Source organism: Colobus angolensis, unplaced genomic scaffold, assembly GCF_000951035.1.
Source record: "Colobus angolensis palliatus isolate OR3802 unplaced genomic scaffold, Cang.pa_1.0 Scaffold41, whole genome shotgun sequence".
NCBI lineage: Eukaryota > Metazoa > Chordata > Mammalia > Primates > Cercopithecidae > Colobus > Colobus angolensis.
In genome coordinates, this window is record NW_012117488.1 from 10,612,813 (window position 1) to 10,626,493 (window position 13,681).

Sequence of the window (13,681 nt, forward strand, 5' to 3'; positions counted from 1 at the left end):
GTGTTTGTCAATATAGGAAGATCTTTTAGTTTTTATCTATTTCTCTATGTTCCAATTCATAAGCTTACTCTAAGCAGAAAATTTAAACTGGTATTAGACAATTAGATGAATAGAGTGTAATATATTTATGTCTTCTAAAAAATGAACTAAATCACTTAGTTTTATGGCTAAGATAAATCCTACCAGTGGTTATGAAAAGACCACATTTAGGAAATCTAGAATGTAGTTTAAGCCAGGCTAGAACTTACCAGCACAAATTTCATTTGAGTATAAAATTAATGGATAGTACTTGTATTGCATGTAAGAAGAGAAAGTAGTCCTTGGAGGTTTTAAATATCTGGGATTTCTTGTTGTTTATGTATCTTCTAGATATGCTTGGGGGGTATTGATAATCTCTCCACACCCATTCCTCTTTCTATCAGTGGGAGAAAATGGGTATAGAGAACTGAGTTCCCTGCCCTTCCATATTAACCAGAAGAGCACACATTAAAAGCTAATATATCTCTTTTATGATTCAGGTAGGCCCATTGGGGTAGGGCAGGAAAGAAATCAAATGCTTCTGCACATACTAATTGGAGTCCATTGACTCAAAGAGCAGACAGGCTCCTTGCTAATTGGAAAAATAAAAGTTTTTCTTTTCTCAGTATGGATTTAGACCAGAGTTGAAGAGTAAATTAATGTCTATACTTGATAGATGTGCTTATTTCAATAGTTTCATTTATTAAAGGACAAAGCTGGCCAGGATCACACAGGTGAGAATGTTGATTGGTAAAGCTAATTGTATGCTTTACTTCCTTTATCTACAGGGCAGATATTCACAGTAAAACTTTGTCAGTGGGTAGTGATGGACATCATTGTCATTTGGGCAATCCGGAGGAAAATACTTGAGCTTATACGACTCAGACAGGAAGCAATGTATGTGGATAATAGTCTCAATAAATATAACAAAAACATATTGTGTTTATTACATGACAGAAACTCTTTAAGCATTTGTATATAATAATCTGCTCAATCTTTACAAGTATCCTATAATATAGATGCTATTGTTATATTCACTTCACAAATAAAGAAATACGTTATAGAGAAGTTAAATAAATTGTAGATAGCTGCAGGGTGGAAAAGACAGAATATTTGCCTAAGCAGTTTTGAGCCTGGTCAATGCTCTTTACAACATGAAACATAAAAAATATAATAATAGTGATGACAATTGTGATTAGAAAAAGAAGATGATGGTGATGATATTTATTAAACGTTCACTGTGTGCAGGTCCTTGGCTAAGTCATTTGGATGTGGTAATTTATTTTGTCCTTAAAATAACACTCTTAGATAGAGCTGAAGAAAGTGAAGCAAATATTTAATAAATCCAGAGACTGAGATGTTGTCCTATGGAGAGGACTGGAGTTTTTCTGAGGGACTGGGAGTGAGACGTGAATCAGGAGATTCTTTGAGAAGGGACATGCACCTATGAGGGAAGAAAGTGCAGATTAGAGGAAGTATCCACAGAAGACTTCCTTTTCTATGAAAGCCTCAGTATTTTGATTCCTCCATTATTTAGACTCACAAAAAATTCAGAGTTGGCAGAAGTTTAAGATTTTCAAAATTTCCAGTTTGTATGGAAATTTCCTCCTGAAGGTATGTTAACCCTTCAGTAAAAAAAATGTACATGCATATCAAAATCTTGTGTGCTATGCTTGGGAAACAAAGGAAGCAGTTGAGCTCTATTTTATATCTTCTGAAAAACAAGCAAAGCGCAACAGCAGCCCATCACATAGATCATGAAATGAGGTTCTGCTGGTCATGGGTGGGAGCCAAGGTCCACTACAGGGTCGGGAGATAGGGAGTTGAGTCATAACTTTAGTGAGCAAGCACAAGAAGTAGCACATCAAATCTTTCATTTTTTTTCAAAAGATTAGGGAAACAAAGGAAATTCAGAGGACATGTGGGCTACGCAATTAGGTAAATGCGTTACATGGTATTTTTTGCTAATTCAACTACACAGTATGGGGTGCTAGTAAATGAGCTAGCTCATCCTGTATTTAGGTATCTTTAGGAGTTCTGGTAAAGAAGAGCAAATACATGCCTTAAAAACACTCTCTGAAATTAATTACCTGAGCATACTTATTAAAATGTTCCATGTATATTTTATAGAATTAATTAATGCTTTACTATATATTAAATGTAGGTAATCCTGTACACCCTATCTACTCCACAGAGTTGAATTTAGTTTTGCTTTGTTGAAAATTAAATGAGGATCATATAGGTAACAGGCTGTATAAATGGCAGTAAACTGGAAATACTTGAGGGATAATTTTATTGCTTTTCATTGGTGGTTATTGATATGCTCACTTCAAATCTAAACATAAGAATTTTCTTCTTTGAACCAAGGTTATTTTGGATGTACAAGTAGAACTTCACCTTTGTTTATCCAAAATAAAATCAATTCTTTAGAATGATATTAGGTTACCTCATTGAGCCCAAGAAGGGCCAGGCTTTCTAAGAGATGGACCAGGAATCCAAAAGCTCCAGGAAGGGAGTCAGATCTTCTCTTTCTTCTGTTTCTCTGCTATCTGCTTTGCTTCTCTCTCTAAAGCAAGCTTTGTAACAAACATATGGCAAGGCCCAGTCTAAACCAGGTCCTTCCATCAGATTGTCAAATCTAGGTTGAACAATGACTTTTATATTTAATTTAAAATGAAAAGAAGAGATCATTTGATTGGCCCAACTTGTTATAGATATTACCTTCTGGTGAATCAAATATGTTGGGTGGGAAGGTGGGAGTTAGGCAGTGTGTAACGTCACATTGGAGAAAATTGATGTAAAGAGACCATCCCTATTCATTAAGAGACAGAACTCATGAAAACATGGGATAGGTCATGGACTGAACAAATCTTTTGAATGATAGCAATGTAATCTAAAATACATTTCTAAAAGAAATCTTTCTTCTTTAGACACATATACATATAATCATGCACATATGTGCTAATATTGAGCAGAAATGGGATTACTTTCATTAAAATAACTGACTGTTTTCTTTTACAACCTGACTAGAGATGCTCATTTTGAAGCAGGCATCAGACATCTCTTAATGTAGACTCAGTTTATACTTGCATTTAAAATAATAACAGCTGCCTGTGACAGATTTAAATTTTGTTCTGCAAATATTCACTCTGTCCCTCTTTATCTTCATCCTATTGATGCTGGGTTTGACCATGTAGCTTATTTTGCAATAGGATGTTAGCTGACAACATGTGAATAGGGGCTTAAGATATGCTTGTGTGGGTAGGTGGGCTTGCTCCCTTTGTCTGCCTTTGACTGTGAGAAGCTCATACTTCGGGTACCCAATGGTTTAGGGTGATGAGAGACATGGAGACCCATTTCACATCTTGAAAGCCAGCCTGGAGGAGGAGCCCAGCTAAGAGAGGCCAAATCTCAGGGTACTACAGACATGTGAGCAAGGAATAAATGCTTGTTGCTGATTATTACAGAAATTTTGTGTGGCATGTTAATTCAGCAACAACAACAAATGACTGCTACACAATCTGCTTGCCTTGTAGTAGGCATATTGTTTTATTTTGTTTACTACCAACCTCACACTATGAAACTTATGTTAAATGTCCAGATTTTTATCACATAATATCTATTTTGTTGGATTTTAATCTATCTTTTATAAAAACTGAATGCATTCAACTCATCTGTATTATATGTGTTATTATTTGCATGGCCATGCTTTGCTGGTGCTTCTTTTTAGACTGACTAAAAGATACTCTGAGTTAAATTCTCATTAATTTTTGCCGGGCGCGGTGGCTCAAGCCTGTAATCCCAGCATTTTGGGAGGCCGAGACGGGTGGATCACGAGGTCAGGAGTTCGAGACCATCCTGGCTAACACGGTGAAACCCCGTCTCTACTAAAAATACAAAAACTAGCCGGGCGAGGTGGCGGGCGCCTGTAGTCCCAGCTACTCGGGAGGCTGAGGCAGGAGAATGGCGTAAACCCAGGAGGCGGAGCTTGCAGTGAGCTGAGATCCGACCACTGCACTCCAGCCTGGGCGACAGAGCGAGACTCCGTCTCAAAAAAAAAAAAAAATTCTCATTAATTTTAAGAATTGGAGTTTACCTTATTGATAGCTAAATATGAATTCAACTATAATTCAGAATTCTTAAGATACATATTTTTCCACATTGATTTCAAACACTGAACATTTCATACAGTTAGGTATAAGGTTTGGAAATACTGCCGAAAAATACAAATATAATAGGTAAAGGGAACTTCAAAACGTTTTTTGGTGGTTCTTTCTCTATTTCCTGATTCTTAGTTCATGACTTCCTCCAGTGGTTAAATTAGACTTCTGTGGTAGCTGAAGATGTATTGATCTTCAATGGTGGAACCATTGATCCACCAGTTTATGTTTTATAAATAATTTCTAAAATGTCTTTCTGAGCAAAGCAATTTCCAAAATCCAAAATCAACTGTATTAAAAATAATTTTGTGGAAAGATTTTACCTATATAAATTATATCTCTAACTGGTTCAGTGTAACTAAATAATTTTAGGCTATACCAGATTTTTGCCTAATAAAGAAATAATTTAAAGCACTGTCTAGGGTGGCTAGGTAATTATAACATTATTTGGATCCAGAAACATTTTTAGCATTTCATCTGGGAGAGTAATAATAACCACTAACGAACATTCACAAAAAACTATGCTTCTCTAACAGACTTTAAATGACCACACTGAGTTTTCTGTACATATTAAGTGCACTTCTTGTGAACTGGTATCTGGAAATCTTTAAAGAAAATAATTTGAATTGGGTATTTAGAAAAGAATATGAATTGCCTCATTAAGGCAAATCATATCAATTTTTTGTTTTTAAAACTTAAGGTTGATGCCGAAAGTATTAAAAAAGTCAATGCAGGAAAAATCAGCAAAAGTGCTTTACAATAAGTATTCTAAATGAATTCAATAGAAACAATGATATTTTTATTTATTCATTTACATATCCACCCAACCACACATAAAGCTACATAGATATATGCTCCTAAGAGATCAATTCTTAACATCTGTGTCTTTCCAACACTATCTGACCACTAGGGAACTACACTCCCTTGTAGTTGCTGGGGAAACAATGACAGAACTCAAGCCAGGAATCAATTAAACTGAGGAGACTGTTCCATATCTGTGTTTTCTGGGAAGAGAACAGGTGTTTAATAATTTACATAAATTATGCAAAATCTAAAGCATTTACAGTAACTAGACACTTAGCAACAGACATGAATGAAGAGGTAAATTGGCTGATGACATTAGGTATTATAGCGGCGCCTGCTAGCATTGCTATTGTTATGGATCTGTCAGCATTTCCATTATAAACACTGTTTTTTAGGGATATATATTTCAATATAAAAACTTGCCTTAGTTTTTAAAAGTTTTTTAAAGATCATAGTAGACATGGTCCTTCCTGGTAATGTATCTTATTTGTAAACCAAGTATTTTGTGTGTGTAGGAACTAATTTAAATTATATTTAAGTTATTGAAACAAGATAGTAATGAAATTTGAACTAAACTCTTTCTTTAGCTAATACTCACAAATGACTCCAACTGAAGAATGTGCTTTTAAAGAATGAGTGATTTTGAAGAACATTTAAAATCTACAATGTGAATTTGAATATTTATATAATGTTAGATGAACTTTGTTGAGGACTTTATTTCAAGATAGGAATATAGGCCCTAAAACAGTAAATCTGATCATTTTAATCAATAGAGATTTTTGTTTATTGGGTTTTTTTTTTAAGGGACTTTTCCATGTGCTCTGTCATATGCTAAATGCAGTAGAGAATAAAATGAATAAAACACAGTATCTGCCTAAAATAAAGTCATCCTACTTGGGAAATTAAACATAGACACTTCTAACAATAAATGAAAATGGCAGTGTATATGTAGCTACATTTTATGCTGATACAATAGAATGTTGAATTATTTGTCATAGTAAAATGCACTATCTCGATACAGTTTTTCTCCCTTGTAAGTACCTTTCAACAGTTGGCCAATACATGAACTTTTAAAACTCAATTTAAATTTCACAATTAATACATGCTGTTGAATTCTTGACACATATGTGGGAGCCTTAAAAATCCTTGGGTAAGGCCAGACGCAGTGGCTCAGGCCTGTAATCCCAGCCCTTTGGGAGGCCAAGGCGGGCAGATCACGAGGTCAGATCGAGACCATCCTGGCTAACACAGTGAAACCCCATCTCTACTAAAAATACAAAAAATTAACTGGACATGGTGGCAGGCACGTGTAGTCCCAGATACTCGGAAGGCTGAGGAAGGAGAATGGCATGAACCCGGGAGGCAGAGGTTGCAGTGAGTGGAGATTGCGCCACAGCACTCCAGCCTGGGCGACAAAACAAGATTCCGTCTCAAAAAAAAAAAAAAAAAATTGTTAGATAAGTAAGCCTTCGTGAATAAGACACATTTCTTCCCTGAGATGATACCCAAGAGGTTTAAAATTCCTTTAGTAATACATATTTTAGATAAGTTAAACATATCCCGTGTGTCCTGGGAATTTTAAACTCATTTGGCAAAGCTAAAACCCTAGGAAAATTCAACTTCCCACCTACTCTGTACCTGTACCTGTGCAGCTACACACAGTTGAAGGAAAACATACAACCATGAAGACTAGTCTCATTTTAAATTCATGGCTGTGAACCTGGAGAGGATACTTAATACAGCCCATCATTACATTGTGCATCCAAAGTGTCTTCACTTTTCCACTTTGATGACTATTTCTCATTTCTGTTTTCCAGCCTTAGTACCTACTACCTCATTTCACTCTCAGCTGAGGATCTTGCTTCCTTTTTCATTGAGAAAATGAAGGCATTCAGCTGATAATTACCACCCACCACAGCCAACCTTCTGCACTGTTTCCGCACTCACCATGCTGCTTTCCTACCTGGTTCTGCAAATTAATAACATTGTCACTACTTAGGCTAATCTCTCCCTGTATATACCAGATCCACATATACAATACACAAATATTATTTCTGCCACAAAAAATCCAAAACCTATCTTTTGATTCCTTTTCTGCCACAAGCTTTTGCAGTGTGTTCAAGAATTGTCTCAAACCACCGCCACCCTTTTCCTATTCTCTGTTAATTGTAAGTGAATAAGGCACTGCACTCTGCCACTCCACTAAAATTGCTCTCCTATATGTCACTAATAGCCTCCTTGCTGTCAAGTCCAATAGCCGATTCTTGGTCTTAAATGCAACTTTCTGAGAAATTTGGTCCAATTGATCTTTTCCTCCTTCTTGATACAGTTTCTTCATCTGGCTTTGAATATTCCACACTCTCTTGGATTTCCTCTTCTCTCACGTCTTTATCATGCTCTCCGGTTCTTCTTTTTCCTAACCTCTTTTTTTTTTTTATTGTCATTTTCTTTATTGGAAAACAAATATACAACTTGGAATGGATTTTGAGGCAAATTGTGCCATAAGTAGATTTTCAGTGGCTAATCAAAGTTTAAAAAGCAAGTAAAAATAAAAGAAAATGTTGCTGGTACAGGACCAGCAGTACAAAAAAAATAGTGTACGAGTACCTGGATAATACACCCGTTTTGCAATAGTGCAACTTTTTAGTGCATATTGTTGACTGTTTATAGTCTACACAGTTACAACTTCACACTTCAACAACATGCTCACAGATCCTAAAGAAACCTACTTTATAAGAAGGCATAACCTAGATATTCCTTCATTTGACCAACTCCATCTAATTTTAGATGTGCAGAAGGGCTTAGATACATCCAGAGTAAGCCACATGCAACATGTTACTTGATCAATTTTCTAAAATAAGGTTTCAGGACAATGACAGTAAGGTAAGGGAAAAAAACATGGAGGAATGAAGTCCTAATTACTATACATGCATATTTTTTTGACAGTAGGGAGAAACCTTTTACAGATAAGTTACAAACAAAGAAAAGGCAAAAAAACAATTTGGTACAAGACATTTAACACATTCTGTACAAGGTCTTCACTTTGCTGTCATCATTTGTACAAACTCTTCATAGTTTACTTGACCATCACCATCAATATCTGCTTCCCTGATCATTTCATCAACTTCTTCATCTGTTAACTTCTCTCCAAGGTTTGTCATCACATGGTGAAGTTCTGCAGCACTAATATAGCCATTGCCATCCTTATCAAACACACTGAATGCTTCTCTAATTTCTTCTTCACTGTCTGTGTCTTTCATTTTTCTTGCCATCATTGTCAGAAATTCAGGGAAGTCAGTTGTGCCATTACCATCAGCATCTACTTCATTAATTATGTCCTGTAACTCTGCTTCCGTGGGATTCTGCCCAAGAGAACTCATTACAGTTCCCAATTCCTTTGTTGTTATACTTCCATCACCGTCTTTGCCATATAGTGAAAAAGCTTCTTTGAATTCTGCAATCTGCTCTTCGGTCAGTTGGTCAGCCATGCTGCAAGCGCTACCAGTTTCCGAGACGCCACCACACAACCAGTCAGCTCGCTCACTCCACTCGGACTCTTTCCTAACCTCTTAATGTTGAAGTGATTGGTACCTGATTATCTCTCTATGTCTCCTCATTCTCTTGTCGGTCTTATCCAGTCTTCGAATAAAATCTATATGTAGGTCACACATGATAGCTCGTGCCTGTAATTCCAGCACTTTGGGAGGTGGAGGTGGGTAGATCACCTGAGATCAGGAGTTCCAGAGCAGCCTGACTATCAAGGTAAAACCCCGTCTCTGCTGAAAATACAAAAATTAGCTGAGGGTAGTGGCAGGTGCCTATAGTCCCAGCTACTCAGGAGGCTGAGACAGGAGAATTTATTGAACCCAGGAGGCAGAGGTTGCAGTGAGCTGAGATTGCACCACTGCACTCTAGCCTGGGTGATGGAGCAAGACTCTGTCTCAAAAAGAAAAAAAGAAAAGAAAAGAAAAAAGAAAAAATATTCTATATGTGGATGTGTGGATGCTGTCTAAATTTATAACCAGCCCAGAACTCTGTCCTAAATGCCAGACTCATATCCAACCGCCCACTCGATTTCTCCATTTGATTCTCCAATAGACAAGTCAAATTCAGCACATCCAGGATGAAACTCCTGATTGTCCTCCAACACTTAGAATCCTCACAGCCTTTTCCATTTCCTTCCACTTCCTTGGGCCAAGACTATGAAATTATGCCTAATTCTATTTCCCTCACACCACACATAAAATTTTAGAAAATCCATTTTGCCCTGTCTTCAAAATGTATTCATAATTTGACCACTTTTCACCACTACTACTTTTTCACTCTTATCACTGTGGGCCAAGCCACCATTATTTCTTAGCTGGACAACTGCATTCAGCCTCCTAATTGGCTTTTATGTTTGCCCACTTGAGTCAATTCACAATACAGCAGTTAAACTTTTAAAAGTGTAAGTCAGCTTGAGGGGATGGATACCCCATTCTCCATGATGTGATTCTGTCACATTACATGGATGCCTGTATCAAAACATCTCATGTACCCCATAAATATACACATCTACTATGTACCTTCAAAAAATTTACAATAAAAAACACAAAAAGCATAAGTTAGATTATGCCATTCCTCTGCTCAGAACACTACACAAATTCTCATTTTATCCAAAGAAAGGCCAAAGTCATTAAAATGGTATGTGCAATCCTACATGATTTGGTCTCTACCCCTCCACCTCCCTTTACTCTTCTTCTTTGTTACTCTTTCCACCCAGACTGGCCTTCTTGTTATTCCTAGAAATTAGTTCACCTGAGAGTAGGACTTTTGCATTGCCTATTTCTTCTCTTTGGATTTCTCTTCAAACACTTCTACACAAGACTCATTCCCTTATCAGCTTGGAGCTTATGCTCAAATCTCACTCTTTCAATGGAGCCCATCTGACCTGCTAAATCGTGGCTCGCACGTCTAATATTCTTAATTTCACTACTTTACCTTTGCTTTCAACATAGCACTTATCATCCTCTAATACGCTATGTACAAGCATACCTTGTTTTATTACTCTTTGCTTTATTGTACTTGGCAGGTATCTTTTTTTAAAATAACAAATTGAAGGTTTGTGGCAACCCTGTGTCCAGCAAGTCTATTGGTACCATTTTTCTAACAGCATGTGCTTACTTTGTGTCTCTGTGTCACGTTTTGGTAATTCTTGCAATATTTCAAAATGTCTCATTATTATTATATCTCTTATTATATCTCTTATGCATCAAATAGCACTCATGAGCGCTCTTTGATGTTACTACTACAATTGTTTTGGAGCACCACAAACTCTGCCTATATAAGACAGAGAACTTAATTGATAAATGTTGTGTGTGTTCTAACTGCTCCATAGTGATCTCTCATGTCTCTCACTTTCCTCTGGCCCTCCAATTCCCTGAGAGAGAAGAGTATTGAAATTAGGCCAATTAATAACCCTACAATTACCTCTAAGTGTTCAAGTGAAAGGAAAAATCACATGCCCCCCACTTTCAATCAAAAATTAGAAACAATTAAATTTAGTGAGAAAGAAATGTTGAAAGCCAAGATAGGTTGAAAACTAGGCATCTTATGCCAAATAGTTAGCCACGGTGTGAATGCAAAGGATAAGTTCTTGAAGGAAATTAAAAGTGCTACTCCATTGCACACACCAATAATAAGAATTCAAAACAGGCTTACTGATGATATGAGGAAAGTTTTAGTGGTCTGGATAAAAGATCAACCACAATATTTCCGTAAGCCAAAACCTAATCCAGAACAAGCTTCTAACTCTCCCCAATTTTATGACTGCTAAGAGAGGTGAGAAAGCTGTAGAAAAAAAGTTTGAAGCTAGCAGAGGATGTTTCATGAGTCTAAAAAAAAAAAAAAAAGCCATCTCCATAACATACAAGTGTGAGGTGAGGCAGCAAGTGCTGATAGAGAAGCTGCAGCAAGTTATCCAGAAGGTCAATGATGAAGGTGGGTCTACTAAATAACCAGTTTTCAATGTAGACAAAACAACTTTCTATTGGAAGAAGTGCCATGTAGGACTTTCAAAGCTAGAGAGGAGAAGTTAATGCTTGACTTTAAAGCTTCCAAGGATAGACTAAGCTCCTGTTAGGAGCTAATGCAGCCGATGACTTTAAGTTGAAGGCAATGATCATTTACCATTCTGAAAACCCTAGAGATTTTAAGAATTATGTTGCATTTATTCTGCCTATGATGTACAAATGGGCACAACAAAGCCTGGATGACAGCGCATCTGTTTACAGCATTGTTTACTCAATATTTTAAGCCCACTGTTAAGTCTTACTGCTCAGAAAGAAAAGATTTCTTTCAAAATATTATTGCTGATTGACAATTTACCTGGTCACCCAAGAGCTCTGATGGAGATGCACACAAGAGCACTCATGGAGAGGTGCAAGGAGACTAGTGTTGTTTTTATTCCTGCTAAAATAACATCCATTCTGCAACCCGTGGATCAAGAAGTAATTTTTATTTTCAAGTCTTACTATTTAAGAAATATATTTCATTAGTCTATAGTCCCTTAGAGGGCTTCCTCTGATGAATCTGGGCAAAGTCAATTGAAAACCTTCTGGAAAGGATTCACTATTTTTGATGCCATTAACTATATTCATGATTCATGGGAGGAGGTCAAGATATCAATATTAACAGGACTTTGGAAGAAGTCGATTTCAACTCTCATATATGACTTGGAGGTGTTCAAGATTGCAGTGGAGGAAGTCACTGCAGATGTGGTACAGATAAGCAAGAGAAATAACATTGAAAATGGAGCCTGAAGAGGTGACTGAATTGCTACAATCACATGATAAAACCTGAATGGATGAGGAGTTGCTTCTTAGGGATGAGTAAAGAAAGTAGTTTCTAGAGATGGAATCAATGCTGTGAATATTGTTGCAATGACAACAAAGGATTTATAATATTTCATCAACTTAGTTGATAAAGCAATGGCAGGATTTCAGAGGATTGACTCTAATTTTGAAAGAAGTTCTGTGAGTAAAATGCTATGAAACAGCATCACATGCTACAGAGAAATCTTTTGTGAAAGGAATAATTCAATTAATGTGGAAAACTTCATTGGTTTCTTATTCGAAAAAATTGCCACAGCCACCCAGGCTTCAGCAATCACCACTCTGATTAGTTAGCAGCCTTCATCAAGGCAAGACCCTCCACCAGCAAAAACATTATGACTGCTGAAGTTGATTGTTAGGATTTTTCAGTAATAAAGTATATTTTAGTTCAGGTGACGTACATTGTGTGTGTGTGTTTTTGTTTCTTACATATAATGGTGTTACACACTAAATTGACTACAGCCTAGTGTTGACATAACTTTTATGTGTACTGGGAAAACAAACAAATTCATGCGACACGCTTTGTTGCAATATTTGCTTGATTGCAGTAGTCTCGAACTGAACATGCTGTATCTCTGAGTTATGCTGTAAAAATCTCATTTATTTTGGATATTGAGAATACATCTCTCTCAATAGGATGCATGTTCCTTGACGATAAAGGTCTTTGTTGTATTCCCTGATGTATTCCAAGTTCCCTGATACAGTAGTATCAAGTAACATTATAGGTATTCAGTAGATTTCTGTTTGAATTGATGAAGAAATTGATGAAGACACTAGGACAGAGTGTCTGCATTTAGGATCACACATGGTAAGACTCAAGTAGCCAAGAACTGCCAAAAAGTATCCTTCGGTTCATGTAGAAAGAACTTGCCTGAGAATAAAGCCACCATGGGAGAAAGCTAAACGGGAGTCACACCTCTGAGGGCATTATCTGAGCACAGCTCCCTAGCTGTACCCAAAGCCAAAGTCTCCATGGTACACTGAGATACGTGAAATTCAAGCTATTGGATTCTCTAGGAGATAATTCATTTTCCTAATTCTAGAGGTTGCCTGCACTCCTTGGCTCATGGCCCCTTATTCCTCTGCTTTAAAGGACATTTGTGATTGCCTTGGGCTCACTCAGATAATCCTGGATAATCTCTATATTTTAAGGTTAGCTGATTAGCAACCTTAATTCCATGTACAACTTTAATTGTTCCTTGCTGTGTAACACAATATATCACAAATTCTGGAGATAAAAATTTGAATACCTTTGGTGAACATTATTCTGCCTACCATAACATTTGATTAGAAATGAATTTTTAGATATTTTATCTAGTTAAGATTAGAAATTTTATAGTTAATTATGATCATAAATAGATAAATTTTGTTATTGATAATTAATTCCTAAAATGAAAAAAGAATAGTGCCCCCAGATTTATGTTAATAAAATGCAATTTTTGTTCTGCTACTTTAAGGAAAAAGCTCATTTCATTCACACCCTTGAAGCATACACACAAAAATTAATTGCCAAACCATAATAATTTATATTTATTATGTCTTCAAAAATAAAAATGCTCTTATTCTTTCAATTCCTTGCCCAAATGTTTGGATTAAAATACAAAATAAACCACTTTTCCAGCTGGAATTTCCATGTAATAACTTCCGTTTCTGTCATCAAATGGTGCAGCAAAATGTCCACACAGGCACTCTTTTGTAGCTTGGGAATTTTCTCAAGGTTGCTTGAAAGAAACTGCTTGAATTGGATGTTACTTTTTTTTATCAAACAAACCTCAAGGATTCACAAACATCATTCAGTAAGTTAGGGCTAATATAGGTGGAATAAAT

The 13,681-nt window shown here is 36.4% G+C and overlaps 1 pseudogene across 3 annotated transcripts; it reads right to left on the bottom strand.

The window, feature by feature from the left end:
• Positions 1-323: 323 nt before the first annotated feature.
• LOC105521820 lies at positions 324-12,045 on the bottom strand (annotated as a pseudogene). Of its 3 annotated transcripts, none has more exons than XR_001003336.1 (2): positions 7,792-8,541; positions 324-337 (listed from the first exon to the last, which is right to left on the bottom strand). The product of XR_001003336.1 is annotated as a calmodulin pseudogene, transcript variant X1 (transcript). The 3 variants fall into 3 exon arrangements; XR_001003338.1 differs by lacking the exon at positions 324-337 and adding an exon at positions 12,032-12,045 and having other exon boundaries at positions 7,578-8,471; XR_001003337.1 differs by lacking the exon at positions 324-337 and having other exon boundaries at positions 7,578-8,436; positions 8,468-8,539.
• Positions 12,046-13,681: the final 1,636 nt, after the last annotated feature.